This window comes from Pelodiscus sinensis, chromosome 26 (genome assembly GCF_049634645.1).
Source record: "Pelodiscus sinensis isolate JC-2024 chromosome 26, ASM4963464v1, whole genome shotgun sequence".
Lineage (NCBI taxonomy): Eukaryota > Metazoa > Chordata > Testudines > Trionychidae > Pelodiscus > Pelodiscus sinensis.
In genome coordinates this window covers 21,137,908-21,164,866 of record NC_134736.1, presented here as the reverse complement: position 1 = coordinate 21,164,866, position 26,959 = coordinate 21,137,908, and the positions used below count along the sequence as shown (strand labels likewise).

Here is a 26,959-nt window from a genome sequence, read left to right as displayed (position 1 = left end):
CAGCGACCACCCAGACAAACAATAGGAAAGGGAGGACAAGAATCATAGAATGCCCATTGAACAACCACAACTATTGATAAGCAGTTTCTTGCCAGACAAAACGGTGTTTAACTAAGTTTTCTCTACCCATCTTGAGGTCTGTTTCTTATCTGGTACCAGTGGGTGCCATTAGGACAGGATCCCCTTCTCACAGCCTAGTCTGACACTATTTCAGTGTCATTTAGCTGGAATGTGAGTATGTCACTCCAGGCTTTACAACTAATTGCTGCTGCTTTTGAGTCTGGCTGCAGAAGAAGGCTTTAGCTTAGACCTACTGAATAGCGACAGGCCTTCCAACAGGGTTACAGAGAAACCACATTGTTACAGATGAGCTTTCCAGGCCAAAGATAGAAGGAAACCCTCAGGGGTGTTTCTAGACCAAAGTTCATTCAATTGATTTGTTTTTTTGTGGACCTGACCCTTCCGCACCCCTAGAGACTCTGGAACAAAGAAGACACATGAGAAGAACCCAACTTTCTTCCTTTTGCTGTGACATGGATGGATCTAGCCCAGGTTTCACTCAGGGGGTCTGTCTGCATGTGAAGTACCTGTGACCGCACCTGTGCTCCTCTGCCCCTCATCAGCAATGCCATATACTTGGGGGAGCAGCTGCCCTGAGACTTGCAGTAGGGATAATCTGGACAAACCAGCATTTATCAAGCACCTTTCGATAGCTCAGCTGGCAGAGTGGAGGACTGTAGCATGTGCTTGGCAAGTGATCCTTAGGTTGCTGGTTCAACTCTGGCTTGAAGGAGTGATTCTCTTCCCTCCAGCCTGACCTTAGCAGAAGGCAACCAAGGTGGTTGCCTTGGGTCCCCATGTCTTCGGAGCCCTGCACTTCAATTGATAAAACAATGGTGGGGATGAGCTGCCAATCACATTTCTTGGGCTGTGCAGGTTCTGTCCACACACAAAAGTTCTTTGGGAACAATGGCCATTATTCCACAATAACAATGCAAGAGTCTACACAGCAATTCTGTTGTTTTGAAATAATTCTGAAGTAACAGACGGCTTATTCCGACTTCTGCAAACCTCATTCTACGAAGAATAACACCTGTTCCCAATTAGCTATTTCCAAATAAGGTCTGTGTAGATACACCACTGCTGCTAGTTTGAATTAACCCCTTCCTGGGGACATTCTAACTTATTCTTCTGAGACAGCTCGTCTACGCTGGGGAGCCTGCCTCGGACTATTCTGAGGTTTCCCTGCAGTGTAGATGTGCTAGTTCGAAATAAACTATTTTGGAATCACTATTCGAGACCAGCTTATTCCAAAATAAATGTGCCGTGTAGTTGTAGCCAGAGGGATGAAGCAGCAGGAGGAAAGCCAGGAGTGCAGAGGCCAGCCTGAAAACTGAGTGTCCCCAATGCCCATGCTTAGATCACTGGGTAGGTCCCATGGTGTAAGGGGCAGCACTCCAGACTTTGAATCCTGCAATCTGAGTTCAAATCTCAGTGGGACCTGCTGGTTTGAGCTTGTTGTTGTGAGATTTTTTCACACTGCACAGCTCTGTCTATGCTGCAGGCTTTTTGCACAAGAATGGCTCTTATGCAAAAACTAGCAGAGTGTTTACCCTGCATGTGCATTCTTGTGCAAGAAAATGTACAGTAAACCATTGGAAAAGAGGGCTTCTTGCACAAGAAGGAAGTGTGCACAGGCAAGAGGGATTTCTTGTGCCTAAAACAGCCATTAGAGCTTTCTTGCACAAGAGAGTGTCCACAGATGCTCTTTATAAGGAGATAAACCATCTCATAGAGCTGGAAGGAACTTTGAGAGGTCATCCAATTCAGTCCCCATGCTCATGACAGAACCAAGAACCATCCCTGATAGATTTGCCTCAGATTTCTCTAAATGGCTCCTTCAAAGATTAAACTCACAGCCCTCGGTTTAGCAGGCCAAAGCTCAAAGCACTGAGCTGTTCCTCCCTCATAGACCACACTGCATGGCAGCATGGATGTGCTCTTGAGCAAGAACTCGTGCTGAGAACAGTGCTCCATGTGCACTGGCCTTTCGTCTGGGGGCACCGATGGGTAATAGGTGCCCACGGGCATACAGAGAAGCCAGCAACTGCATCTCTGCAAGTGACCTCACTTTGCACACCTCAGCTTTTCAGAAACACTCTCCTCCTGTCTGTGCCTAACACCAGTGTTAGTGTTTGCTACTGAGGGGTCCTGTCTGGGGGGAAATGGCAGTTCCAGGGGACTCTTGTCCAATATTCAAACAGGTAACATGGTGAAAAGGAAACAGAAGAGACTTGCACCTATTAGGAAACATCACAACTACCACCACAGATGGGACTTGAACTCACCACCCCTGGATTAGGAGACCAATGCCTTGCCCATTAGGCCACACAAGTGACAATGAAAAGACAGAAATTCCCTCTTCCAAATGCACATTCCTCAACTTTTAGATGACAGATTCGAGCTGTTGGAAGGAGCCAGAAACACAGGAAGGGCTGATCACACCCCTCTGAAAACCAGCTCTCAGGAGGCACCTCCAGCTGCCCCCAGAGTGTGGGTCACCCCACACTAGCCATGGGCAAAACTCAACACCTGGACATCTCGTCTCCCTCCCAAAACCAGGGGCTAGTTCCCACAGCCTTAGCCTCAGCAGGGAGCCGCACTGGCACTCACGCTGCTCCTGGGGAAGGAAGCGGGTCCCACAGGGGCCGGAGCTGGGTGGGGAATGGCCGGTTGTTACTGAAGGGGAAGGATAAAACACAGCCATGTTACCGAGGGCAGGGAGAGCGGCTGGGGCTGGGCTGGTGATGCTATGGGACGGCCCCGGGGGAACTCTGCAATGTGACCCTGGCTCCCAAGGCAGCAAGTGCAGAATCCCCCTCCGTGAGCGCAAGAGGCTCCGACCAGCCTGGTCTGAATCCGGCTGAAAGGCTCAAATGCCCCAGTGCTGGAGTGTCAGAGCCCCTGTCAACCGGCCCCATGTTTGTCCCCTCCCCCCCCAGGTAGGGCAGGGCCCACGCTTCTACTAGGAGTCCCAGGAGGGAGTTCCAGGCCCGTCGCTTGCACCCAGAGCACTGGGACGACCATGGAGCAGGACTGAGTGGCCAGTGTGTGGTACCCAGGGGCTCACAGTGGGAGTCAGAGCCCTGCCTGGCCAGTGCCAGTCACCTCTGCACCTGCTCCAGGCTTGTGGTTTCCTTCTTCCCAATGCGCCTCCCCAATCAGCCTTTTTCTGAACCAGCAGTTCCATGGGTAGCCAGGGGAGGCCAGAAAGACACAAGAAAAAGTAAATGAAACCCACAGCAAGGCACCACTGGGAGTTGAACCCAGGATCGCCTGTTTACTAAACAGGTGCTTTAAGCCAGCTAAGCCACGGTGCCCTCCTCAGGCAGCCTGGTGAAACTGCTCTATGGTGCCAGGCAACACCTTTAACTCCCAAAGTGCCGCCATTCCCCATTTCCCTCCAGCCCTGGGGGTGTCTGGCTCCCTGGGCACAGAAGGCTACAGCTCAGCGGGCAGAGACTCTGACATGCACATCTCCCCCAGCCGCTGGGACTGCAGAGTTGGTCTTGAGATTTAGCATTCCAGGGGAAGGGAGAAGTGAAGCAAACATTGATCATCTGGATTGTAAACCCCTGGCTCTCAGGGTTTGGGTTGGAGACCCAGATGGGGGCCTGGCCTCCTTTGGTTTGGTCCCTTCCTGAGGGCACAGAATTAAGAGAGAATTCCTTTGCCTTGTAGCCATCTGAGTTGGCCAAAGAGCAAGTAACACATTTTTTGTTCACATACAAGTACAGGAGATCAGTCTCCCACAGTAGTGATGGCCAAGCGATTAAGGAGTTGGATTAGAAACCCTTTGTTGCCTCACCCAGAGACCCCCAACAAGTCTGTCTCCTGTGTCCCTCTCCACCTCAGTCCCAGTGAGTGCATTATTTTGTATCTGAGGAAACTCCTCCTCCCTTTTTCCCTGCCAATCCTTCCCGAGCAAGCTGTACCCTTCTGTGCCAATATTCCAGTCGTGTGTATTATCCCACCAAGTCCCTGTGATACCAACTTCTTCCAGGGCTGGGTTCGATGTCTGGGGGTTCCTTTTCATCCCTCTCACACACAAATGGCTCTAGCACAAAGCCGCTAGGCCTGGGGGAGGTAAGAGCACCAGAGATGTGTTGCAAGTGGGTTAGTGCTCCCTTCGCACACGAGATGGGGGAGGATTCCCTCCCACCTGCTCGCTGGTGGTGTGGGGCCGGCCCCTTTCCTGCTGCCCCAACTCTCATTCCCACAATGCACTTTGTGCAGGGGCCCTTGGTCTTTGTGCTAAAGTGCATGGATCGGAGCCAGGACCCAGGACCCTTCTCCAAATACACAAATCCCCTCTCCTGACCCTCTGTGCTGCTCACAGTCTGGCTGCCTACAGCACGGGCTGAGCTGCCCTGTAGCTGTGATGGATTCAGGCACCTGACCACATGTCTGATCAGTCTGGAGCCCAAGCTCCGTTGGGCCTCAGACAAGCAAAACTGCCCTTGGTGAACTTCAGGACAAGGAAGCCAAAACCCCTGGGCTATGGCTACACTCGCAACTTCTTGTGTGAGTAATATGCAAATGAGGCTAAGCGTGACATATCTCTGAGCCACGTTTGCATAGCTAATGAGCCGTCATATTTGCAGAAGAGGCTCTTGCACCAGAAGGAGCTGTCTACACGGCCCCTTCTTGTGCAATGCCGTTACACCCATTATTTTCAGGAAGAACGGCATTGCGCACAAGGGTTTTTGATGTGCAAAAAGGGGCAGTGTAGACAGCTCCTTTTGAGGCAAGAGCCTCTTCTGCAAATATGGTGGCTCATTAGCTATGCAAATAAGGCTCAGCAATAGTCCACGCTTAGCCTCATTTGCATATTACTCACACAAGAAGCCACAAGTGTAGACATAATCATGGAGTGCTCCCCCCATCGTCACTTCCGATCTTGTCCAAATGGCCAAGAAGTTATGCTTTACCCCAAACCACACAGGCACCCTCTCACCTAGAACACAAAAGTGTAGGTATGGGTGGTATAGTGGTGAGCATAGCTGCCTTCCAAGCAGTTGACCTGGGTTCAATTGCCAACCAGTGCACTCTGAGGAAGAAGCAGCAAAGCTCCTCAGGGAGGTTTCCATTTTAACCCCCCCAAAATGGGCCTGAGTGGGTGCTGAATCTGCAGGCTGCCTTGAACTGCTTCCCATCCTCTCCTGGAGGCAGGAAGGCCTCGATCGTAGCCAAACTGCCCAGAAGCAAAGCTTTATGGCAGAAAACATGAGCACAGCTCTTCGTCCAGATCCCTGGGCCACGCAGAGCATCTGGCAGCCGCTTCTCTGACTCTCCCTTCGCCTCTCTCATCCTTCGGAACTGAGCTTCTGGCCCCACTTGTTCAATTCCACTTTGTGCTTCTTGACTTTTTCAATCTAAGGACTTTGAAGGAACATTTTTGAGAGCTGCTCCAGTGGTGCAATGGGTCAGCGCACAGTACTTGTAGGAGACATGCTGAGGTTGTGAGTTCAAACTTCACCTGGAGCAGTGGTTTTTAGTCCCTGCTGGGCTGGCCTCTTCCAGTGAATGCTGGGGGAGCTCAGAGGAGGGTCTTTGTTGCCCATTTTCTCCCCCCCCCCCGCCCCCATCAGCAGCCACCGTCCCTTTCAGCCACTGGAGAAGCTCATGAACAGAGACGGGCGACTTTGTCCCATTTCCCACTTCTTTTCCTGGGCTGACCCAGTGGCTGAAAGGGGCTGCGGCTGCTGACGGGGGTGGGGAAGATGGGCAACAAGACCCTAGCAGAAAGCGGGTCAAGGGTCCAACCCGCTCTGTGCCCCTTGGCCTCAGATCCTGCCCACCCAACATTCACTCTGATGAGGCCATAATATGTGCAGTGGGAATTTTCACTGATCCCATCCTCTGGGGTGGAATCCCATCTCTCCCAGCCTTCACTGCAAGGCATGGGGTCCCAAGCTGGGGATCCTGAAGAAATTCCAGCGGGGGCATTAGGTGACTCAGTCCTTCCCCCCTTCACGTTCTTTTTCTTTCTTTCTTTTTTCGCTGTTATTTTGGAGGGGAGGCGTGAGGGTTTTTAAAATCAAAAAGGGGGAGGCATGATGCCAAAGACTCTGGGAACCAATGCAAGGGTGCAACACAGCAGGGACTAACAACCACTGCTCCAGGTGAGGTTTGAACTCACAGGACTTATATTTTCACTATATAAACTGGGGTCCAAGAAGGAGACCAGCAAGAAGAAGGAAAAGAGGAAAAGAGAAGTGGAAGAAGAACTCTCCTGCAACCAGAACTCCTCTGCACAACTCTGAGTACGGAAACAAGCTACCCAAGCCCCCTGGCTCAGAGTAGAACATGCCTGTCCCATCAGAAAGGGCACGTCAAGAGCCCGTGTTTCTACCTGCCTTTCAACTAAGGACTTGCTGCGTGTTAAGAAAACACAATGACCGCAACACCACAGAGGGTTTTTTTTTTTTTGCCTGAGATTAAACTTGGGAAACTATTCTGTTACTAACCCTTTGGCCGACTCCGATTGCTGTGGGGTTAAGGAATTCTCTCTTGTTCATTCTGTGCCCTCAGGACGGGACCAAACCAAAGGAGGCCGGCCTCCCCGGGGTCTCTGTTGAAGCAAAAGCTCCTCTCTGGTTTGGCGGCTAATAAACAGCTTTATTGCTCAATAAGGCACAAAGTGCCAAACGTGTTCCCAGCAGAGCCGGGCCCAGTAAGGCTGCTAATACAATCAACCCTAGTATCTTAATACCCTTAACCAAACAGTCTGACGTCAAGGCATCCAATTACAGAAATCATCAATGAAACTTAGAAAAGTGAACCCGTTCTCAGCAAGATAGAGGGCAGGTGCGAGGGAGTGAAGCGTCTCTCTCAACCAGCTCAATTAACACATTCCAGTAGCCCATCCTGTAGGCCTCTCACACCGGGTGACAGAAAGTTCACTCTGGTCTATGTGCAGAAGCAAGAAGCTGAAATGGTTTCTGTTATACAAGATGGCTTCTAGCTAAATATGAAATGGTTTCCACAACTCCAACCCAGATGATCAATGTTTGCTGTGTTTCTCCTTCTCCCAACTGTACCAAACCTCAAGGCCAACTCAACAGTCCCAGCAGCTGGGGGAGATGTGCACGTTAGAGCCTCTGCCCACTGAGCTGTAGCCTTCTGTGCCCAGGGAGCCAGACACTGCCAGGGCGGGAGGGAAATGGGGATTGGCTGCACTTTGGGAGTCAAAGGTGTTGTCTGGGACCATAGAATAGAACAGTTTTACCAAGTGGCATCCAGAGGGCACCATGGCTTAGCTGGCTAAAGCACCTGTCTAGTAAACAGGAGATCCTCGGTTCAACTCCCAGTGGTGCCTTGTTGCTGCCTTTGCTCACATTTTCCCAGGTCCTTCTGGGACATAGAAGAGGCCTCCCCTGGCCACCCATGGAACTGCTGGCTCAGGAAAAGGCTGATTGGGAGGAGTGCACGGCTCCCCCAGCCGCTGGGACTGTGGCCTTTGAGGTTCTGCAGGGTTGTGGGAAGGAGAAGTGCAGCAAACTTTGATTATTTGGCTTGTAAACCCCTTGGTATCAGGATTTAGGCTGGAGTCCCCAGGTGGGGCCCGGCCTCCCTTGGTTTGGTCCCTTCCTGAGGGCACAGAATTAACAAGAGAGAATTCCTTCCCCCGCAGCAAGCTGAGTTGGCCAAAAAGTTAGTAACAAAATGTTTGTTCACCCTAATGGGGTGACCTGATGCCCAAATTCCTGCTGCCCCCGGACTGCCTGCAGGGGCCTGGCTCCCCAGCCCAGCCACAGAGGGAGGCTCAATATCTCCAGTAGGCCTGGAGCATGTGCCCGGCCCAGAGAGCTGCTGCCAACTGCTAGTCGCCTGCTTCAGTGGCCCAGCAGCCACCCCCTGAACCCAAACTTGCTCCTGCTCCTCCAGCTTCTCTCCCTGAGGCACCGCACGGCTGCTGAGGTCCCTGCGCATGAGGCAGTGGGATCATCCGAGGCAGGCACCAGCCCCGAGCCCCCCCTCCCCCTTCCTCCCCTTTTCGCCCGCCTCCTCCCCCTCCCAGGCTCTTCCCTCAGCCCCTCCCAGTTCTACATTCCCCACAGAGAAACCAGAGAGTTTGTTCTTTCCACAGGGAAAAGTCCTGTTTGTGTTCCCAGCAGGGTGGTGGGAGGGGGAGACGCACAAGCCCACGATGGGCTGCTGGAGGGCAGCCGTGTGCTGCTGCTGAATGGCCCTTGCGAGCTGCTCAGCCTCTGGCCCCCACCCTGGCAGGATCATCTCCCCCTTGTGCTCACAACTATTCTGGGGAACACTTGGGGGATGTTCGACTTGCCAAGGGCCAGCCAAGGGAGGAGACAGAGGAACCTCCCTTTGAGGGCTCCAAAGGCATCTCTAGGATACAGCACTCTCACTGCTGTGGCCTGGGTTCGATTCCCAGTCAGGGAAACCAGCCTCATCTGTACTCATGAAACTTGCAAAGTCTTAGCCCTTTTACCATCACAGGGAGGGCCAGCAGGTTGAGGCAAGGGAGATGCTGGGGTGCCAGAGGCAGGCTCTGGCTGGGAGACACTCCCAGCAGCCAAGCACATTTCTCAGGCAGCCCCTTCCCTGCGCAGGGGGCACAGGTCACACGCCTGCGTGAATAAGAGCTTGTGGGGACTGGCCAGGGCTTCAAGCAGGCAGCTCCCATTGGCCACAAACAAGCTGAGAGCAGGGACCACCTCTACCTCACTTCTTATCCTTTAATTTCAGTGGCCCCCTCCTTCTTCCTATCTCCTCTCCCATAAGAGACAGACCCCCAGCAATTGCCATGCTGCAAAGCAGTGAGTGGCAATATCAAACTCAGCAGCCTTCATGCTCTGTGGTGCAATGGAAAGCACGTTGGATTTCTAAGCTGTAATGGTTAATATGAGCCCACCTAGATGTTAAAAGATTGTGGGTTCAAGTCCCACCAGAGTCACTTTAGCTGCTTCCTCATTTCCAGGGTGCAGCTTTTACAGACCAGTCAATCCTTAGGCTGACACTAGGGTGGGCTGGCATCCAGGCAATTCCCAGTAGACCCCAGTAAGGGTGGAGGGAAGGGCTGGTTCTTGGGATTGGCGCTGGGGGTTGTTCTGAAAGGCTGCAGGTGCCCTCCCTGTCTCCTGCCAGTGCTGAGCAACACTCAGGCTATGTCTACACTATACTGCTTTCTGGAAATACCTATGTGTAAGCAGGGGAATGGTCCCGCTATTGTGGGGAACTTTCCTGGCTTCTATTCCACCCTGGTGAAATGGACCAGCGAAAGGATCTGAGTCCCTGCTCCCACTTCCTTTACCCCACGGCTTCCCTGATCCTGAGGGCTCCCCCTCCACTCTCCTGAGTAGCAGAGTCCTCGAAACCCCAACAAGGCTGGGCCCAGGTTTCCTGGGTCTTAATCCCCGACCTTGTAGTCGCTGGGGCAGGAGTTAGGGTGTCCCCACTCCGAGGTGCTCTCTGCACACTGCAGGCTTTCTTGGCCCAGTGATCATTTTATAAGGTTCAAAGCAAATACAATTTATTAAACATCAACTCATTAAAGAGAAAAGAATAAGAAAAAAAATGAGAATGGTTAAATGAGAACACACAGCCCTGCTCTGTAGCACGGGGACATCAAAACAGCAGCCTGCAGAGTGTAAGGACAGTTCACAATCTCTTCCTTAGAGGCCCCTTAGAGGCCCTGGATGTGCTGCAGGGGGACTGCAGGCTGGACACGCCTGCTCTGGCAGTGACCACACAGCCTCAAGCTCTAAGTAGCCAGACCCCTCTCCCAGTCTGGCCTGCTGGGCCTCTTGGCTGGTGATATTTCCCTGCCCAGAGCCTCTCCCCACACTTTGCTGGTCCCAGCTGCTCACCACACCCAGCTGTAGGCTGTGCTGCCTTGCCAGTCTCCAGCTCCTTGCGTTGCTTCTCTGTCCCTTTTGGCTTCTCTGAGCACTGCCAGTCTGCTGCTCACCACAGGGTCTATGCATCTTGAGCTGTGTGTGCCTAGCTCTGGTGCTGCAAAACTGCCCCTCAGCACAGCTTGCACTCCTTGGGCTGTCTGTGTTTGGCTCTGTTGCTGCAGGACTTCTTCTCCACACAGCTTGCACTGCTCTCTCCTTGCTCAGAGAGACCCAGAACAATCCCAGCTCACAGGGGGGACGGGGCCTGGCCTCTCACTTTCCTCACTGGCCTGTCCAAACTGTCAATCAGGCTGAGCTAGAGTGTTGGCTGCTTTCCATTGTCTCTGGGGTCTGTCAGTCTCATGGACCCTTCCCCTTTTGACACTGCGAGCTGGCAAACCAAACACTCCCACAGAGTTTTAGTAAGGGGCTAACAGTCCCCTTACACAAGTCTCAGGACAATTTCTCCCCCAAGTAGATGGCATTGTTGGTGAGGGGCAGAGGAGCACAGGGGTTTTCACAGGTACTTCACATGCAGACAGACCCCCTGAGTGAAACCTGAGCTAGATCCATCCATGTCACAGCAAAAGGAAGAAAGTTGGGTTCTTCTCATGTGTCTTCTTTGTTCCAGAGTCTCTAGGGGTGTGGCACCGAAACCTTTCGTGCTGGCCATAATGTTTTCCTATATTTCAGATGAAGTTTGATCAACTAACATGAGACAGTTCAAACGCGTAATCATTTAATGATTTAAGTTAAAATTTTCTCCCCAGCTGCAGCCCTAGCAAAATGGCTGGGGTGTGATTATGTCATTAGTGGCGAGTGTCCAATAGTAACCAAGAGTCCATGGAAAGGTTTGGGGAGGGCAGGGGCTCAGCAAAGGGGTGGGGTCTTGCAGAAGGGACGGGATAGATCCTGGCTTGCCCTGACATTTAGAAGGTGACCTTGGGGGCATGTGGCACCCTGAGCAGCCTCTGATGTTCCCTGTGTGAGCCCCAGAACCAGCCCTGAGTGAGGGAGGCAGAGGGGGAGCAGCTCACACATGCCAAGGGGCTGGCCAGGGGCAGGACATGAGCCTGCAAGGCAGCAGTGACATCACAAGGAACTTTTGCAGCACCTCAGCTCATTGGCTGGGAGACAGTGACCTCACAGAGGGGCCATGGCAACAGCCAGGTGGGACAGGCTGCAGGGCTGGGGCATCTCAGAGACCCCCATGGCCTGGCTGCCTGGAATCTCCTTTGTGAGGTTTCCCCTTGAGGGCAGAAGGGATTGAGGGTCCCAGCTGGGAGTGTCTCTGTGGACATTTCCCCTTTCCCCAGGCTGCAGTGGGAGGGGCTGGCACTGAACTGAAGAGAGAGCTGGGAGAAGCAAGAGGAAGGGCTGCAAACATCCGATGAGGATGGGATTCGAACCCATGTGTGCAGAGCACAATGGATTAGCAGTCCATCGCCTTAACCACTCGGCCACCTAATCTGAGCTGTAAGGATTTGTTACCAATTACCCAAAGCCGTCACTGCCAGGAACCTTTGTGACACTCGCTGGCTGGCCAGGGACACCCAGGGTGGGAAGGGTTTGGCTTTTCACAATGTTCCCTGGGCTGTTGTACAAAGCTCAGTGCTCGTAACAAACCCAAACAACCCTTGACTACATCTACGCTGCAGGCATATTACACAAGAACTGTTTTGTGCAAGAGTTCCTGCGCAAAATGTCTTGTGCAAGAGCACGTCCACACTGCCATGTGCTTTTGTGCAAGAATGTCCGTGGCAGTGTGCACACTCTCTTGTGCTGGAAAGCTCTGATGGCCATTTTAGCCAAGTGGGTTTCTTGCATAAAAAAAACCCTGTTGCCCATTCATACTACCTTTTTGTGCAAGAGCTCTTGCACAAGAGGGTTTATTCCTCATGAGGAGAGGAATAACTCTTGCCCAAGAAGCCCTTTTCCTACGTTTTGCTGTAAATTTACTTGCACAAGAACGCGCGTGCAGTGTAGATGTTCCTCAAGTTTATGTGCAAGAACGGCCATTCTTGAGCAAGAAGCCGGCAGTGTAGACATAGCCCCTGGGTGCCCAGAGAGGGGCTGTCTAGTCACAGTCTGGCTCGGCGCGGGCTCTGCAATGGGAAGATGTCCACGGAGCAGGCAGATGGCAGCGGCACACGGCTCTGGTGGGCCCAGCATCCAGAGGAGCGTTTCCGATATGAGTGTTTACTGACAGTGTCCGTCTCTGGTCTGACTTCACAGTGTGGTGAGACACTGGCACCCACAGCAGCATGGATGGGGCGGCTGGAGGGAGTGGCTGGCGGCCAGCTGGTAGGAGCAGTGGCAAGTGGCCAACGGAGAGGGTGAGCCTCATTTGCATATCTAATGAGCCACCATTGTTGTGGAAGAGGCTCTTGCGCCAGAACGTGCAGGGGACAATCAGCAGGCGGAGGGTTATTTTTTCTCCTCCCTGGACTGATGTGGCTAGAACTGAGGAGAAGAAAATCCTCTTCCCTTCTCCTCAGAAGATGGAAATTGCAGTTTGCAGGATTCAGAGCCCTGAGTGCTGCCCCTTACACCATGGGACCTGCGGTGTGAAAGTGCAGTGGGCACCTCTGACTCTCAGCTCTCAGGCTGGCCTCTGCTCTCCTGGCTCCCTCCAGCTGCTTCATCTCCCAGGACTCCCTGTAAGAAATGTGTCACTTTCACCCCTGGGAGCAGCTCAGCCATGCAAAGGGGCTGCCTGGGGCAGGACATTAGCCCTGGAGGGCAGGGGTGGGTGTGGCAGTGACATCACAAGGGCCTTTTGCAGCCCCTCAGCTTATTGGCTAAAGGAGGTTGGGAGGTGCTGACCTCACAGAGAGTCCATGACAGTGGCCAGGTGGGACAGGCTGCAGGGCAGGGGACATCTCAGAGACCCTCCCCCCCCATGGCTTTGCTGCAGGGAGTCTCCTTGAGAGTTGCCCTTGAGGCCTTTTCGGAGCCTTCTCCTTTCCCACGACTAACTGACCTAGATGACAGATGTCGCTGTGGAGAAGGGAAGAGCCTCCAAGAAGCCTTTTGTAAATGCAGCAGGGGAATTCGCTCAAGTGGTAGAGTGCTTGCTTAGCATGCAAGAGGCAGTGGGATCGATGCCCACATTCTCCAACTACAGCTCAGCTCTTATCCCTTATTTTCACTGTCAGGAGCTCAGTGGCCCCCTCCCTCTTCCTACCTGCTCTCCCAAAAGAGACAGACCTGGGTCCCCTTTCTTTGCCACCAGCAATTGCCATGCTGCAAAGCAGAGAGTGGAGATATCAGGCTCTGTGGTGCAATGAAAAGCATGTTGGACTTTTAAGCTGCAACAAAATACAGGACTATGTAGCACTTTAAAGACTAACAAGATGGTTTATTAGATGATGAGCTTTCGTGGGCCGGACCCACTTCCTCAGATCAAATAGTGGAAGAAAATTGTCACCACCATATATAGCAAAGGATACGATTAAAAAAACCGAACACATATGAAAAGGACAAATCAAATTTCAGAACAGAACGGGGATGCAGGGGGGAAGGTAAATGTCTGTGACCTAATGATATTAGAGGTGATAATTGGGGAAGCTATCTTTGTAATGGGTAAGATAACTAGAGTCTTTGTTAGGACCCTGCCGTAAAGTGTCGAATTTTAGCATGAATAACAGTTCAGAGGATTCCCTTGAAAGTGCAGTTTTAAAGGGCTTTTGAAGCAGGATGCAGGTAATTAAGCCATTGAGATAATGTCCTTTCTGAGTTAAAATGGCAAGAAACTGGTTTTTTTCTGTATTTTGTTTCAGCTACCCTAGACTAACATGGCTACTTTTCTATCACTATTTTAAGCTGCAGTGATTCATGTGAGCCCAGCTAGACATTCAAAGTTTGTGGGTTCAAGTCCCACGAGTATCACTTTAGCTGCTTTCTCATTTCCAGGGCGCAGCTTTTACAGAACAGGCAATCCTTAGCGTGAAACTGGGGTGGGCTTGAGTCCAGACAGTTCCCAGCAGACCCCAGTGAGGATGGAGGGAAGGGCTGGTTCTTGCGGTTGGGGCTGGAGGTTGTTCTGAAAGGCTTCAGGTGCCGTTAGATCATTTTGTCCCTCCCTGTCTCCTACCAGTGCTGAGCAACACTCAGGCTATGTCTGCTCTTCTGGGAAAAGCTACGCAAATTTCAAAACCCACTTTGTGCAGCTTTTTCTTCTTTTTTTTTTTTTTTTTTTGGAAGAGGCTTTTCGGACATTTGGCCTGTTACACTGGGCAAGTCACACAAGGGAGGCAGCAGGCAGAGCCAGCCCAATGCACCAGCCCCCCAGGGCAGGGAGGCCAAGGCACAAGCAGCTGCCTGGCCTAATTTATCTGGCTTCCCCAGGTTCGCACCCAGGGGCATTATCAGCTGACGTTACCCCCCCCTCTGTCACATGAGCATTGGGCTCATCAACAGGCTGATCAGCAGCAGCTGCAGTTACCTGGGCACCGCAATAAGAGAAGACGCTGTGTTTCTGCCTGGCTTTGAACCAGGAACCCTTTGCATGTTAGGCAAACATGATAACCACTACACCACAGAAACACATCTAAAGGTGTGGAACTTGGCTGACTGTTCTGTTTCTAGCTCTTTCTAAGACCCTGCTCTGCAGGGGAGGGGGATGCTCCTTGTGAACACTCCACCTCTTGTTCTCAGGGAAGCACCTAATTTCCTCACCAGCCCCTTGAGATTTGTAGCTCAAAGCTGGAGCTGCTGTGGAAGGAGGTGAAGCTACAGAAGCTGATGGGGGACAATCAGCGGGCGGAGGGTTATTTTTTCTCCCCCCTGGGCTGATGTAGCTAGAACTGAGGAGAAGAAAATCCTCTTCCCTTCTCCTCAGAAGATGGAAATTGCAGTTGGTTCTACTAAAGCTGGACCCCAGGACTAGACTTTTTCTTTCTAAAACCCTGGTGAAAAGTGAGAGCCAATTGCTCACAGGCTGAGAATGTGAATTAAGGAAGGGCACCGCCCAGCATGGGGCTTGAACCCATGACCCTGAGATTAAGAGTCTCATGCTCTACCAACTGAGCTAGCCAGGCTGCTTGCAAAAAAGTTCCTAATATCCCATCTCAGTGTAACAGGAGCCAAGTGTTCTCCACTGCCTGACTCAAGGCTCTTTCTTGCCCCTAAAGTGGGGTTCTGGTCTGTGGAGAGGTTTGAACTCGAACCCCACTCCCGACACACCCACTTCTTTCCCCACAAGTAACGGACCCATTTCCATCTCTCCAGGGACTGCTCCGTTCTCTGCAAAATGCTCAGACTGTTTCATTTTCTCCAGGAACAAGTGGAATCCATGCGCCCTGTTCCCCAGTGAGAGGTATGTGTCCTCTTCCCCCCTTTCCACAGACACAGCAGGCCAGGGGGCTATAAGCCTCCAGAGGCCCCTTCCTACTTGGCCTCCCACAAAGCTGGGGTGAAAAGCTGCTAGACCCAGGCCTCCTGGGCCAAGCCATGGCAGAGGTAGCAGGATTCACTCCCATCTTCTCCTGCCTGTGCCCTGGTATCCCCCAGGTGTCCATGTTGTTCACTTACCTCTGGGCTTTGGGCACCTGCCCCATCAAACCTAGTTTAAAGCCTCCTCACTAGGTTAGCCAGTCTGCACCCAAATACTCTTCCCTTCCTCGACAGGTGAACCCCAGCGCTGCTGAGCAGCCCTTCCTGCAACAGCATCCCATGGGCAAGGAAGCCAAAGCCCCCTGCCCACTGAGCTGTAGCTTTCTGTGCCCAGGGGGCCAGACACCACCTGGGCTCGATGGCTGGAGGGAAGTGGGGAATGGCTGCACTTTGGGAGTCAAAAGTGTTGTCTGGAAACATTGAGCCATTTTAAAGACACTTTGGAGGAGGGCACCATGGCTTAGCTTGCTAAAGCACTTGCCTCATAAACAGGAGATTGTGGCTTCAAGTCCCAGTGGTGCCTTATTGTAACCTTTGCTCACATTTACTTATGCCCTTCTGGGACACAGAAGAGGCCTCTCCTGGCCACCCATGGAACTGCTGGTTCAGGAAAAGGCTGATTGGGGAGGGTGTTGGGAAGAAGGAAACCACAAGCCTGGAGCCCCTGCAGAAGCTGCTGGCACTGGCAAGGCAGGGCTCTGACTGCAATTGCTGGGACAGGAGAGCCAGCACCACATGCCCTTGTGATTCCCTCAGGGGGTCAGGTCAGGGCCTAGAGAGCCTGAGGGAGCAACCTCTGCAGCTCCTGCAGCCATAGAGAGTCAGTGTCTGTGGGCATCAGGTGCTTCTCACTTGTGGTTTCCTTCTTCCCAACACTCCTCCCCAATCAGCCTTTTCCTGAACCAGTAGTTCCATGGGTCGCCAGGGGAGGCCTCTTCTGTGTCCCAGAAGGGCATAAGTAAATGTGAGCAAAGGTTACAATAAGGCACCACTGGGAGTTGAACCAAGGATCTCTTGTTTATAAGGCAGGTGCTTTAGCCAGCTAAGCCATGGTGCCCTCCTTGAAAAGCACTTTGAAACTGTTCTACTTTATGGTCCCAGACACCCCTTCCCATTCCAAAGTGCAGCCGTTCCCTATTCCCCTCCAGCTCTTGCCATGACTCAAGGCCTGCGCAGCCCAAGACATTTGATCCAAAACAGAAGTGGATCATTTAATGCAGGGAAGGTCAATCAATGGCATTGAACCAGGATGGACAGGGCAGGTGTCCCTAGCTGGTGTATTCTAGAAGCTGGGAATGGGCAACAGGAGGGGTCACTTAACAATTGTCTGTCCTGAGCATTCCCACTGGGAAATGGAATTGGCTGCTGTTGTGAGACAGGATCCTGGGCTAGTTGGGCAACTGGCATGGCCCAGTCTGGCTGTTCTGATGTTCTGTTTGGTTTCTGTTCTTGTCTCCTCTGGGCAATGGAAAATGGACCCGTGTCCTGAAGGGGACAGAAAGTGGCCTGTGAAAGGCAAGGGTAGTTAAGGAGAGACCCATGTTCATGTGTCCCTGATGGTCTAGTGGCTAGGATTCAGCATTTTCACTGCTGAGACCTGGGTTCAATTCCCAGTCAAGGAAACCAGCCTCATCTGTATTAATGAAACCTGCCAAGTCTTTGCCCTTTTCCATCACAGGGAGGGCCAGTGGGCTGAGGGAAGGGAGGGGCTGGGGTGCCAGAGGCAGGCTCTGGCTGGGAGACACTCCCAGTAGCCAAGCACATTTCTCAGGCAGCCCCTTCCCTGCGCAGGGGGCACAGGTCACACGCCTGCGTGAATAAGAGCTTGTGGGGACTGGCCAGGGCTTCAAGCAGGCAGCTCCCATTGGCCACAAACAAGCTGGGAGCAGGGACCAGGCATGAAGCCTTTTCCTCTACAGCTGAGAGACACAAAGGGCCCAGCAGCCCCTTCTCTCAGCTGTGCGTGGGGGCAGGGCGAGCAGGGAATCTGCCTGAGGCTTCTTGCTGCCATGTTGGGTGGCTTCATGGGCTGGATCCAGCCCGCTGGCCTGTGTTGCCCAGGCCTGGCTTAGAGGGAACCTTGGCTCTGGGCTGGGGGGGAGGGGCGCTGCGGAAAGGCCAGTCTGGCCTTCCTGGGCAGGGCATGACGACATGCGGCAAAACATCCTGGACAGAGAATTACAGGCCACACAGGGCTCTTGTCACAGCCAAAGTAGCTCAGTGGGGAGAGCGTTAGACTGAAGATCTAAAGGTCCCTGGTTCAATCCCAGGCTTTGGCATGCTCCAATAGGGGCTAATTACTTCACGTTGATGGTTTTGCTTAGAGCTGTTATCACAACCTGCACTGCAGGAGAAAAGGGGAGATGAGCTGCATCCTGGGGCTCTTCCTGCTTTCTCTTGGCCCTCGGTCTCTATCCTGCCACAGGGCAAGTACAAGAGCTAAATTTGGGGGGAAGCAGGTGACACCACAAAAGACACTCCCTGTTGGCAGTGCTGGAACATGGCACCACATGAGCATGTTGCTAGCACCCATGTCTCCCCCCGTTAGGGCCACTAGAGACGTCCAGCAGCTCTGCCCTTGCAGCCTGGGGCTGTCTGTCTGGGCCATGCACTCACACACACTGGCCCCTTCCTTTCTAGGACATGGCTCCTGTTGTTCCTTCCTTTACTCAGCCTGGGAGTTGGGCTTATCCCAAGCAACAGGGGCTGTGTTTTCCTGGGGTGCCACAAATAGGAGCAGAACCCCCTGTTCCCACTTTCTGCTTGGCTTTGAACCATGAGCCTTTCACACATTAAGCAAACACGATAACCACGATAGCCACCACCTCACAGAAAGATGCTTGTTAGTTTTTTCTGTACATAAACTTGGACAAATATTCTGTTACTAATTCTTTGCCCAAGGCAGAGCAAGAGCAGGGAACAAGACCCCCCACCCAAACAATACTTCTCTAGACACTTTGCTCCCAACACAGGGAAGGGGGGGGGGGGGACTGTGTGCCTCGGGAGGAGTGACCCACATCATATCCCCAACATTTCTGCCCTTCATGGATGGACCTTTGGGGGAGGCCCAGACGCTCCATCCTCTCACTCAACTCCTATCACACACTGGAGCAGGGCAGCCCCCAGGGGTAGGGCTGAGCCATGGGGTGCTGGGCAAGGGACAGAGGCTGCAGGAGCTGAGCGTTTCCCTAGAGCCCAGGGACCCATAAGTAGGCACCATGCTCTATGTCTCTCTCGGAAGGCGCAGAAAGGGATTGACTGGGGACAGGGAGAGTGGCCCAAGGGTTGTGCAGCTTGTTGCCCTGGTTAGGGCGTGGCCAAAACACAGGCCTCGCTGTGAGCAGGATTTGAACCTGCGCAGGGAAACCCTATTAGATTTCAAGTCCAACGCCTTAACCACTCCGCCACCACAGCTGTGAAGTCAGCAGTGCTCCAGGATCAGGGACAGTGGTAAATAATCCCAGTGCCCAGGCCTGACCTCACCCGCCCCACAGAATTCACACAGCAAAAATGGCTCCAGAACAGGGCAAGCTTGGGGGCTCATTGCTGGGCCCTGGGGTGAAGCATTAAACCAGCCCCCTCCTGTGGGGCTGTGAGTGTTGCTGTCCCTGCTGTACAGACAGGGCCATGGAGACAGGGAGAGGTTCACTGAATGGGCCAAGGTCACCCAGCGAGTTAGAGCCCAGCTCTGCCCCCAGCGTCCTGCCCCACCCACCGACGTGCTGACTCCCTCGCTGCCAGGGGCTGTTTTCATTGGCCTCTTTTGTTTTCTTTTCTGCTTTGAGACATTGGGACAGTTGGCCAGGGCGTCCCGCAGTTGCCATCTCCCTCTGTGCAGGTGCTGTCCAGAGCCCCGACTAGCAAACGCTGACACTGCTGTTAGGTCCAGACCAGAGGGGAGTGTTTAAGGGTTATTTCAGAAGAAGGGTTTTCTCCCCAAATAACTGCATCTAAACGGTGTTTTTTATTTCATAATAAAGTATTTTGAAACAGCGCCCGGACACGATTATGCAAATAGAGCGCGGGATATTTAAATCCCGGTTTCATTTACAATTTTGAATGTCTCCATTTGCATCCCTCTCCTGAAGGAGACTGCAAGTGTCGACATGTCCTGGGTGTTGCAACCTCCCAGCACTCACCTGATGTTCCCTCCCCGCTGCCTGAAGCCGTTTGGGAGTCCTCCTGCATCCCCTGGAGCTGCAGGTCATCAGCGTTGTCATCCTGAAGCTGCAGCCGCTGCTGCCCAGGTGTCTCCATCCCAGACTCCACAACTATCCCTGGAGACAGGGGCTCCCCACACCCCGGGATTCGGTCCAGTTCCTCACAGTATGCACAGTGCTGCGGTGCTTCCCCAGAGCGGGACCTGCCCTCACGGGCCCTCACATACCCCTCCCGCAATTGGTTGACCTTGGGTCTGACTTGGTCTAGGATGCAGGAGGGGGGAGGTGGCCTTTCTCTGCAAGGCCATCAGCCATTGGGCCATATGCTAGATAATTTCATGGAGGTTAGGTCCATAAAAGCTATTAGCCATGGGATAAAATGGTGTCCCTGGCCTCTGTTTGTCAGAGGCTGGAGTTGGATGGCAGGAGACAAATCGCTTGATCATTGTCTTCGGTCCATCCCCTCCGGGGCACCTGGTGCTGGCCACTGTCAGCTGACAGGACACTGGGCTAGACGGACCTTTGATCTGACCCAGTATTGCCGTTCTTATGTTTTTATGTTCATAGATGTCTGCATTCCTCCACCTGGACTGCTGGGCCTGCAGAGACTCCCCATCGGATCACAGCTCCAAGAGGGACTTTATCTCTGGCCCAGACACTGACAGTGCTCAGTGTTTCTGCCCCTTGCTTGGTCCTGTGATGTGTCCCTGAAGGGGTCTCTGGGGGCTTGTGCCTGTGACATGGCTCTCCGGAAGGCAGACGTGCTCGATCTTAGGCAAAGGACCCAGAAACAACACTTTATGGCAAAAAACACAAGGACGCTCTTGGTCCGCATCCCTGGGCTACAAAGAGTATCCAGAAGTCACTTCCCCACCTCTCCCTTGGCTGCTCTAGAGCTTAGCCCAAAGTCCGATAAACTCAACTCTCCCACCCAACAACCTCTGGGACTCCTCTCCCGCCCGGCTCCTCACACCACGGAGAGAGCAGGGCAGCCACTACCCCAGCGTCACCACTTCTGGTCTGTGCCTAATGGCCAAGAAGTTCTGCTTTCCCCAAACCACACAGGCACCCTCTCGCCTCTGGCCAGCCTCATGGCAGACGTGGGCTTCCCTCACTAATTTTCCTAAAAGCTTTCCAGGCAGGCATTGGTGGTATAGCAGTGAACAAAACTGCCTTTGAAGCAGTTCACCTGGGTTTGATTCGCAGCCAATGCAGTGTAAAGAAGGAGCATGAAAGCTTCTTGCTGAGCCCTTATTTGAACCCTGCAAAAACAGGCACAAATGGGTCCTGCAGCTGCCTCTCACGGCTTTTCATCCTCTCCAAGAGCATGCACAGTCATGCAGGGCTTCCCTCACATACCCCTGCCGCAATTCCTTGACCTTGGCTCTGACTTGGTCTAGGATGCGGGGGTAGGAGGGAGGTGGCCTTTCTTTGCAAGACCATTGGCCATTTGGCCAAAAATGTCCACATTCCTCCGCATGGACTGCAGAGACCTGGGCATTATTAGCATGAAGCTCTAAACAGCTGAGCCAGCAGGCCCATGAGTAGCCCCACAATAGAGGGAAGAGAAGAGTTTTCCCTGCTATTGGGGAAAGGAGGCCAGACCAAGGGCCTTTTAGCCACTGGGGCTGTGCAGACTGGAGCTTCCTCCTATCATTTTTCTGGCTTGTTTCTGCTTCCCTGTCCATAGCAGGCAGCTAAAGGAGGGGGACAGGGGTAGAGCAGTCATCACAGCAAACATATCTTTAGCCAGCACAAGGCTTGAACCCATGACCTTGGCATTACTAGCTCCACGCACTGACCAGCTGAGCTAGCCAGCCAAGCAAAACACAGCTCACAAATAGCCCTTTCAGAAAGGCGTGTCCGGCAGCTGAAGGGATGTCTCTGCAGTTGCCAAGGGCTCTTCTCTGACAGGGCCACTAGCGACTCACTGTGATGTGGGCTGGCTCATCCAGCTGGTTTGAGGTTTGGTCAAGGTGGCTGGTGGTCTCTCTTGTGCGCTGCTGAGGAGAAAAACGCCCTGAGCAGGACCATAAAGACCAATTTAAAAGAGAATTTAGATGGGGGCACAAAGGGGGCAAGAGTCAGAGCCTAGCAACTTCTGGGACGCAGAAGAGGCCTCCCCTGGCCACCCATGGAACTGCTGGTTCAGGAAAAGGCTGATTGGGGAGGAGTGTTGGGAAGAAGGAAACCACAAGCCTGGAGCAGGTGCAGAGGCTGCTGTGAGTGGCACTGGCAAGGCAGGGCTCTGACTGCAATTGCTGGGACAGGAGAGCCAGCACCACACACCCTTGTGATTCCTTTGGGTTGTCAGCGTCCAGAGATCCTGTGAGTGCAACCTCTGCAGCTTCCGCAGCCATGGAGAGTGAGGGTCTGTGGGCATCAGGTGCTTCTCACTTGTGGTTTCCTTCTTCCCAACACTCCTCCCCAATCAGCCTTTTCTGAACCAGCAGTTCCATGGGTGGCCAGGGGAGGCCTCTTCTGTGTCCCAGAAGGACCTGGGAAAATGTGAGCAAAGGATGCAACAAGGCACCACTGGGAGTTGAACCCAGGCTCTTATGTTCACAAGGTAGGTGTTTTAGCCAGCTAAGCCATGGTGCCCTCCTCTGGCTGGTGGGTGAAACTGCTCTATGGTCCCAGACAACACCTTTGACTCCCAAAGTGAAGCAATTTCCTTTCAGCCCTGGCACTGTCTGCAGCTGAGCTGCACAAAGGAAGATACAAGAGCCCTGGGGGGGGGGGGTCTTTGCCGGATGAACGTGCCTGAGGAAAGACACTGGAAGCGCAACAGACACACAAAAGGGGCACTCCCACCTGGGAGTGTCTCTGTGGAGATTTCCCCTGGCTGCAGTGGGAGGGGCTGGAGCTGGCAGGGTTACAAGAGGGGCTGGTACCGAACTTCTGGGAGAATCAAGAGAGAGGGCTGCAAACACCCAAAGGGGATGGGATTTGAACCCATATGTGCAGAGCACAATGGATTAGCAGTCCATCGCCTTAACCACTCGGCCACCTCATCTGAGCTGCTGGGGTTTGTTTCAAATCACCTAAAGTCAGCGCTTCAGGGAATCTTTCTGCCACTTGCTGACTGGCCAAGGACACCCAGGGCGGGAAGGTTTTGGCTTTTCACAATGTTCCCTGGGCCGTTGTACAAAGCTCAGTGCTGGTAACAAACCCAAACACCCCCTGGCTACATCTACCCTGCAGACTTCTTGCTCAAGAACTGTTTTGTGCAAGAGTTCTTGTGCAAAAGGTCTTGCGCAACAGTGTCTCTGCACTGCCATGAGCTTTTGCACAAGAAAAGTGCTTTTCTGCAAGAGTGCACATGGCAGTGTGGACGCTCTCCTGCGCAGGAAAGCTCTGATGGCCATTTTAGCCATAGGGTTTTCTTGAGCAAGAAACTGCTGTTGCCCATCCACATTGCCTCCTTGTGGACGAGTTCTTGCACAAGAGGGCTTATTCCTCGTGGGGAGAGGAATAACTTCTGTGCAAGAAGCCCTGTTGTCTGATGCTGAACTATAAATTTACTTACACAAGAAGGTACCTGCAGTGTAGACGCTCTGCAAGTTTTTACACAAAAGAGCACTTGCTCTTGTGCTAAAAGCTTGCAGTGTAGACGTAGCCCTGCAGTGTAGACACAGCCTGAGAGAGACAAGGAAAGGAAGTGGCCAGAGCCTCCCCCCAGCAGGCTGATCCTCAACAGGACGGGCACGTCTACACAGCACCCTCACCTCGAAGTGAGCTGTGACGTGTGAGCTGGCTGCCCGGGACCCCAGGGGAAGGTCTGTGGGGAGTTTCCAAGGCAACAACAACTACAAAGTTTCATAATCTACACTCATGTGTCTGTGATTTATTCCTCCACTAGCAAGTGTCCCTGAAGGGATGAGAAATGCAGGGCCCAGGTGCGGGGAGCCGGGTCACATTCTGCTGCCTGAGTCTCAGTCCTGGCTGAAGCCTGGCGACAGAGAGAAGAGGCCAATGCAAACAGCCCTATGGCAAGGAGGAGTCAGTACGTACGTGGGTGGGTGGAGCAGGGAGCTGGGGGCAGAGTTCAGCTCTAACTCACTAGGGGTGCGTCCCATAGTTCAAAATAATCAATGCGCCTATTTTGAAATAGCTTATTTTGCAATTTGGTGCTGGCTACACAGCACTTACTTCGAAATAAATCGCTATTGCGAAACCCCTCCCTCCTCCTGCCATGCAGGGATGTCGGAATAGCGAGCCCGTTATAGCTTGAAACAAGGGGCTTGCTCTTAAGATGCATCTGTGTGATATGAGCGCCGTGTCCTAGAGCTCCGAGCTAGCCGGCCCCCGGGTGTCAGTCTTGCAAGTGGCCCTTTCAGAAAGGAGCTTTGGGCAGCTGCAGGGATGTTGTGGGCTCTGGAACAAGGTGGGGGAGGCAGCAGGGCCTTTTGCAAGCAGGGGGATTATCTCAAGTGGTAGAGCGCTCGCTTAGCATGAGAGAGGCAGTGGAATCAATGCCCCCGTTCTCAAACTACAGCTCAGTTTTTATCCTTTAATTTCAGTGGCCCCCTCCCTCTTCCTACCTCCTCTCCCAAAAGAGACAGACCCCCAGCAATTGCCATGCTGCAAAGCAGAGAATGGAGATATCAACCTCAGCAGTCTGTCAGGCTCTGTGGTGCAATGGAAAGCACATTGGCCTTCTAAGCTTTAATGGTTAGTGTGAGCCCAGCTAGACATTCTAAGGTTGTGGGTTCAAGTCCCACCAGAGTCACTTTAGCTGCTTCCTCATTTCCAGGATGCAGCTATTACAGACCAGGCAAACCTTAGGCTGACACTGGGGTGGTCTGGCATCCAGGCAATTCCCAGCAGACCCCAGTGAGGATGGAGGGAAGGGCTGGTTCTTGGGGTTGGAGATGGGGGTTGTTCTGAAAGGCTGCAGGTGCCTTTAGACTATTTTGTCCCTCCCTGTCTCCTACTAGTGCTGAGCAAAGCAACACTCAGGCTATGTCTGCACTGCACTGCTCTTCTGGAAAAACCTACGCACATTTCAAAACCCAATTTGTGCAACTTTTTCTGCTGCTTTTTTTGGAAGAGGCTTTTCCGACATTTGGCTTGTGGACACTGGGCAAGTCACACAAGGGAGGCAGCAGGCAGAACCTGTCCAATACACCAGCCTCCCAGGGCAGGGGAGGCCAAGCAACAAGCCTCCAACAGCTGCCTGGCCTGACTCATCTCCCTTCCCCAGGCTGGCACCAAGGGGCATTCTCAGCTGATGTCACCCCACTCTGTCACATGGGAAGCTGGGCTCATCCCAGGCACAGGCTGGTCAGCAGCAGCTGCACTTACCTGGGCACTCAGGGGAGCAGCAATGAGAGACAACCTTGTGCTTCCGCCTGGCTTCAAACCAGGGATCTTTTGAGCATTAGACAAATGGTACAACCACTACACCAGAGAAGCAGATCTTGCGGCTAGAACTTGTCTGACTGTTCTGTTCCTGGCTCTTTCTAACACCCTGCTCTGCAGGGGAGGGGATGCACCTTGTGAACACTCCACCTCTTGTTCTCAGGGAAGCGACTCACCCGAGCTGCCAGCTCCTCATTTCCTCACCAGCCCCTTGAGATTTGTAGCTCAAAGCCCAGCTGCCTTCCCCAGTGGGAGCAGAAAATGCTCATGGAAGGGCTCACACGTTGTCCCCAATGCACTGGCCTGAGAGACTGAATTCTTGCTGCCTCTGGGTGCACCCAAATACCCCTTCTGCTCCCCAGCTCACACCCCTCATGCCACACTTGGTGCCATGAGAACAAAGCTTCCAAAGGTGTTTGATTTTCCTCCATCTCCCCTTGCTGTGGCGCTAAGAGAAATCTTGAACCCGACCCCTTCTCCTGTCCCTGGAGAGATGGAAATGGGGCCGTTCCTTGTGGGGAAAGAAGTGGGTGTGTCAGGAGGGGGATTTGAGCTTAAACCTCCTCACAGACCAGAACCCCCCATTTGGGGCAAGAAAGAGCCTTGAGTCAGGCAGTGGAGAACACTTGGCTCCTGCTATGCTGTGATGGGGTGTCAGAAGCTTTGCTAATTGCATCCTTGTTAGCTCAGTTGGTCGAGCGGGAGACTTTTAACTTCCAGGTTGTGGGTTCAAGCTGCATGCTGGGTGATGCTCTTCTTTAACTCTCAGTCTACAAGAAAATAGATCTCAACTTTCGGCGGGGTTTTAGAAAGAAAAAGTCTAGTCCTGGAGTCCAGCTTTAGTAGAACCAGAGAGAGAACCAACTGCAATTTCCATCTTCTGAGGAGAAGGGAAGAGGATTTTCTTCTCCTCTGTTCTAGCCACATCAGCCCTGGGAGGAGAAAAAATAACCCTCCGCCCGCTGATTGTCCCCTGTCAGCTTCTGTAGCTTCACCTCCTGCCACAGCAGCTCCAGCTTTGAGCTACAAATATCAAGGTGTGGGGGCCTGAAAGTTTTATTCTTTTTATATTTGCATTTTAGGTTTAGTAATGTAGCCATTTAGGTATATATCACCTCTATTTCCTTGTTTAAAAGTGTAGTGATGAAAATAGTAGAGTTTTGCTATTGTGTCTGTGTTAATGAGATTAGAGGAATAGCAGGTTATTTCGATATTTTGTGCTGTGTAGACACCAAAGCGTTTTCAAAATAAGCTCAAAACGACAACTTCTGTAGCTCAAATTGTGTATCATATTGCACCCCTCTGTCTATGCTGCACCCTAAACTTGAAAACAGATGCTACATCAGAGCTCTGTCTACACTACAGAGACAACGCTTTAGCCCAGAGAACACAGCTTCTCTTCTGATGTGCTTTTTGGGCATCCTTTTGTAGCTCATTTTATGAGGAAGAAGGGATGTTCCAAAAAAGGGTTTTTTTCCCCCAACATTTGGCTCAGTGTAGACAGGTCAAATGTTGAAAAAGCCTCTTCTGAAAAAAGAAGCAGAAAAATCCACGCAAATCGGGGTTCACAATTTGCGTAACTTTTTCCAGAAGAACAGTGCAGTGTAGACATAGCCTGAGTGCTGCACAATACTGGTACAAGACAGGAACAAAATGGTCCAACCGCACCTGCAGCATTTCAAAACAATCCCCACCTTCATCCCCATGTACCAGCCCCTGCCCTCATTGGGGACTGCAGGGAACTGTCTGGACTCAAGCACACCCCAGTGTCAGCCTAAGGATTGCCTGTTCTCTAAAAGCTGCTCTGGAAATCAATGAGCAGCTAAAGTGACAGCAGTGGGATTTGAACCCCCAACCTTTGAGCAATTGGCCTGGTTCATAGTGGGCACTGGAACTTAGACAACCCACACACTTGCTATTGCACCACAGAACATGATGGGCCGCTCAATTTGCTCTCTCTCCTCTCTTTTTGCAGCATGGCAATTGCTGCAGGAAAAGGAAGGGGAGCCAGGTCTGTCTTTTTCAGAGGAGCAGGTAGGAAGAGGGAGGAGTCTCTGACAGTGAAAATAAGGGATAAGGACTGATCTGTAGTTGGAGAATGTGGGCATTGATCCC

At 52.6% G+C, this 26,959-nt stretch overlaps 10 non-coding genes across 10 annotated transcripts; 4 read left to right on the top strand and 6 right to left on the bottom strand.

The window, feature by feature from the left end:
• Nucleotides 1-3,305: 3,305 nt before the first annotated feature.
• On the bottom strand, nucleotides 3,306-3,380 carry TRNAT-AGU (transfer RNA threonine (anticodon AGU)). The gene has a single exon. It is a non-coding gene; the product is annotated as a tRNA-Thr (tRNA).
• Nucleotides 3,381-7,307: 3,927 nt separating this feature from the next.
• On the top strand, nucleotides 7,308-7,381 carry TRNAT-AGU (transfer RNA threonine (anticodon AGU)). The gene has a single exon. It is a non-coding gene; the product is annotated as a tRNA-Thr (tRNA).
• Nucleotides 7,382-11,311: 3,930 nt separating this feature from the next.
• On the bottom strand, nucleotides 11,312-11,393 carry TRNAS-GCU (transfer RNA serine (anticodon GCU)). The gene has a single exon. It is a non-coding gene; the product is annotated as a tRNA-Ser (tRNA).
• A 3,005-nt stretch (nucleotides 11,394-14,398) lies between these two features.
• On the bottom strand, nucleotides 14,399-14,471 carry TRNAV-AAC (transfer RNA valine (anticodon AAC)). The gene has a single exon. It is a non-coding gene; the product is annotated as a tRNA-Val (tRNA).
• A 421-nt stretch (nucleotides 14,472-14,892) lies between these two features.
• On the bottom strand, nucleotides 14,893-14,965 carry TRNAK-CUU (transfer RNA lysine (anticodon CUU)). The gene has a single exon. It is a non-coding gene; the product is annotated as a tRNA-Lys (tRNA).
• Nucleotides 14,966-16,870: 1,905 nt separating this feature from the next.
• Nucleotides 16,871-16,942, top strand: TRNAE-UUC (transfer RNA glutamic acid (anticodon UUC)). Its single transcript has one exon. It is a non-coding gene; the product is annotated as a tRNA-Glu (tRNA).
• Nucleotides 16,943-17,526: 584 nt separating this feature from the next.
• On the top strand, nucleotides 17,527-17,599 carry TRNAF-GAA (transfer RNA phenylalanine (anticodon GAA)). Its single transcript has one exon. It is a non-coding gene; the product is annotated as a tRNA-Phe (tRNA).
• Nucleotides 17,600-18,652: 1,053 nt separating this feature from the next.
• Nucleotides 18,653-18,734, bottom strand: TRNAS-UGA (transfer RNA serine (anticodon UGA)). The gene has a single exon. It is a non-coding gene; the product is annotated as a tRNA-Ser (tRNA).
• Nucleotides 18,735-22,414: 3,680 nt separating this feature from the next.
• Nucleotides 22,415-22,496, bottom strand: TRNAS-GCU (transfer RNA serine (anticodon GCU)). Its single transcript has one exon. It is a non-coding gene; the product is annotated as a tRNA-Ser (tRNA).
• Nucleotides 22,497-24,107: 1,611 nt separating this feature from the next.
• TRNAR-UCU (transfer RNA arginine (anticodon UCU)) lies at nucleotides 24,108-24,212 on the top strand. Its single transcript has 2 exons — nucleotides 24,108-24,144; nucleotides 24,169-24,212. It is a non-coding gene; the product is annotated as a tRNA-Arg (tRNA).
• Nucleotides 24,213-26,959: the final 2,747 nt, after the last annotated feature.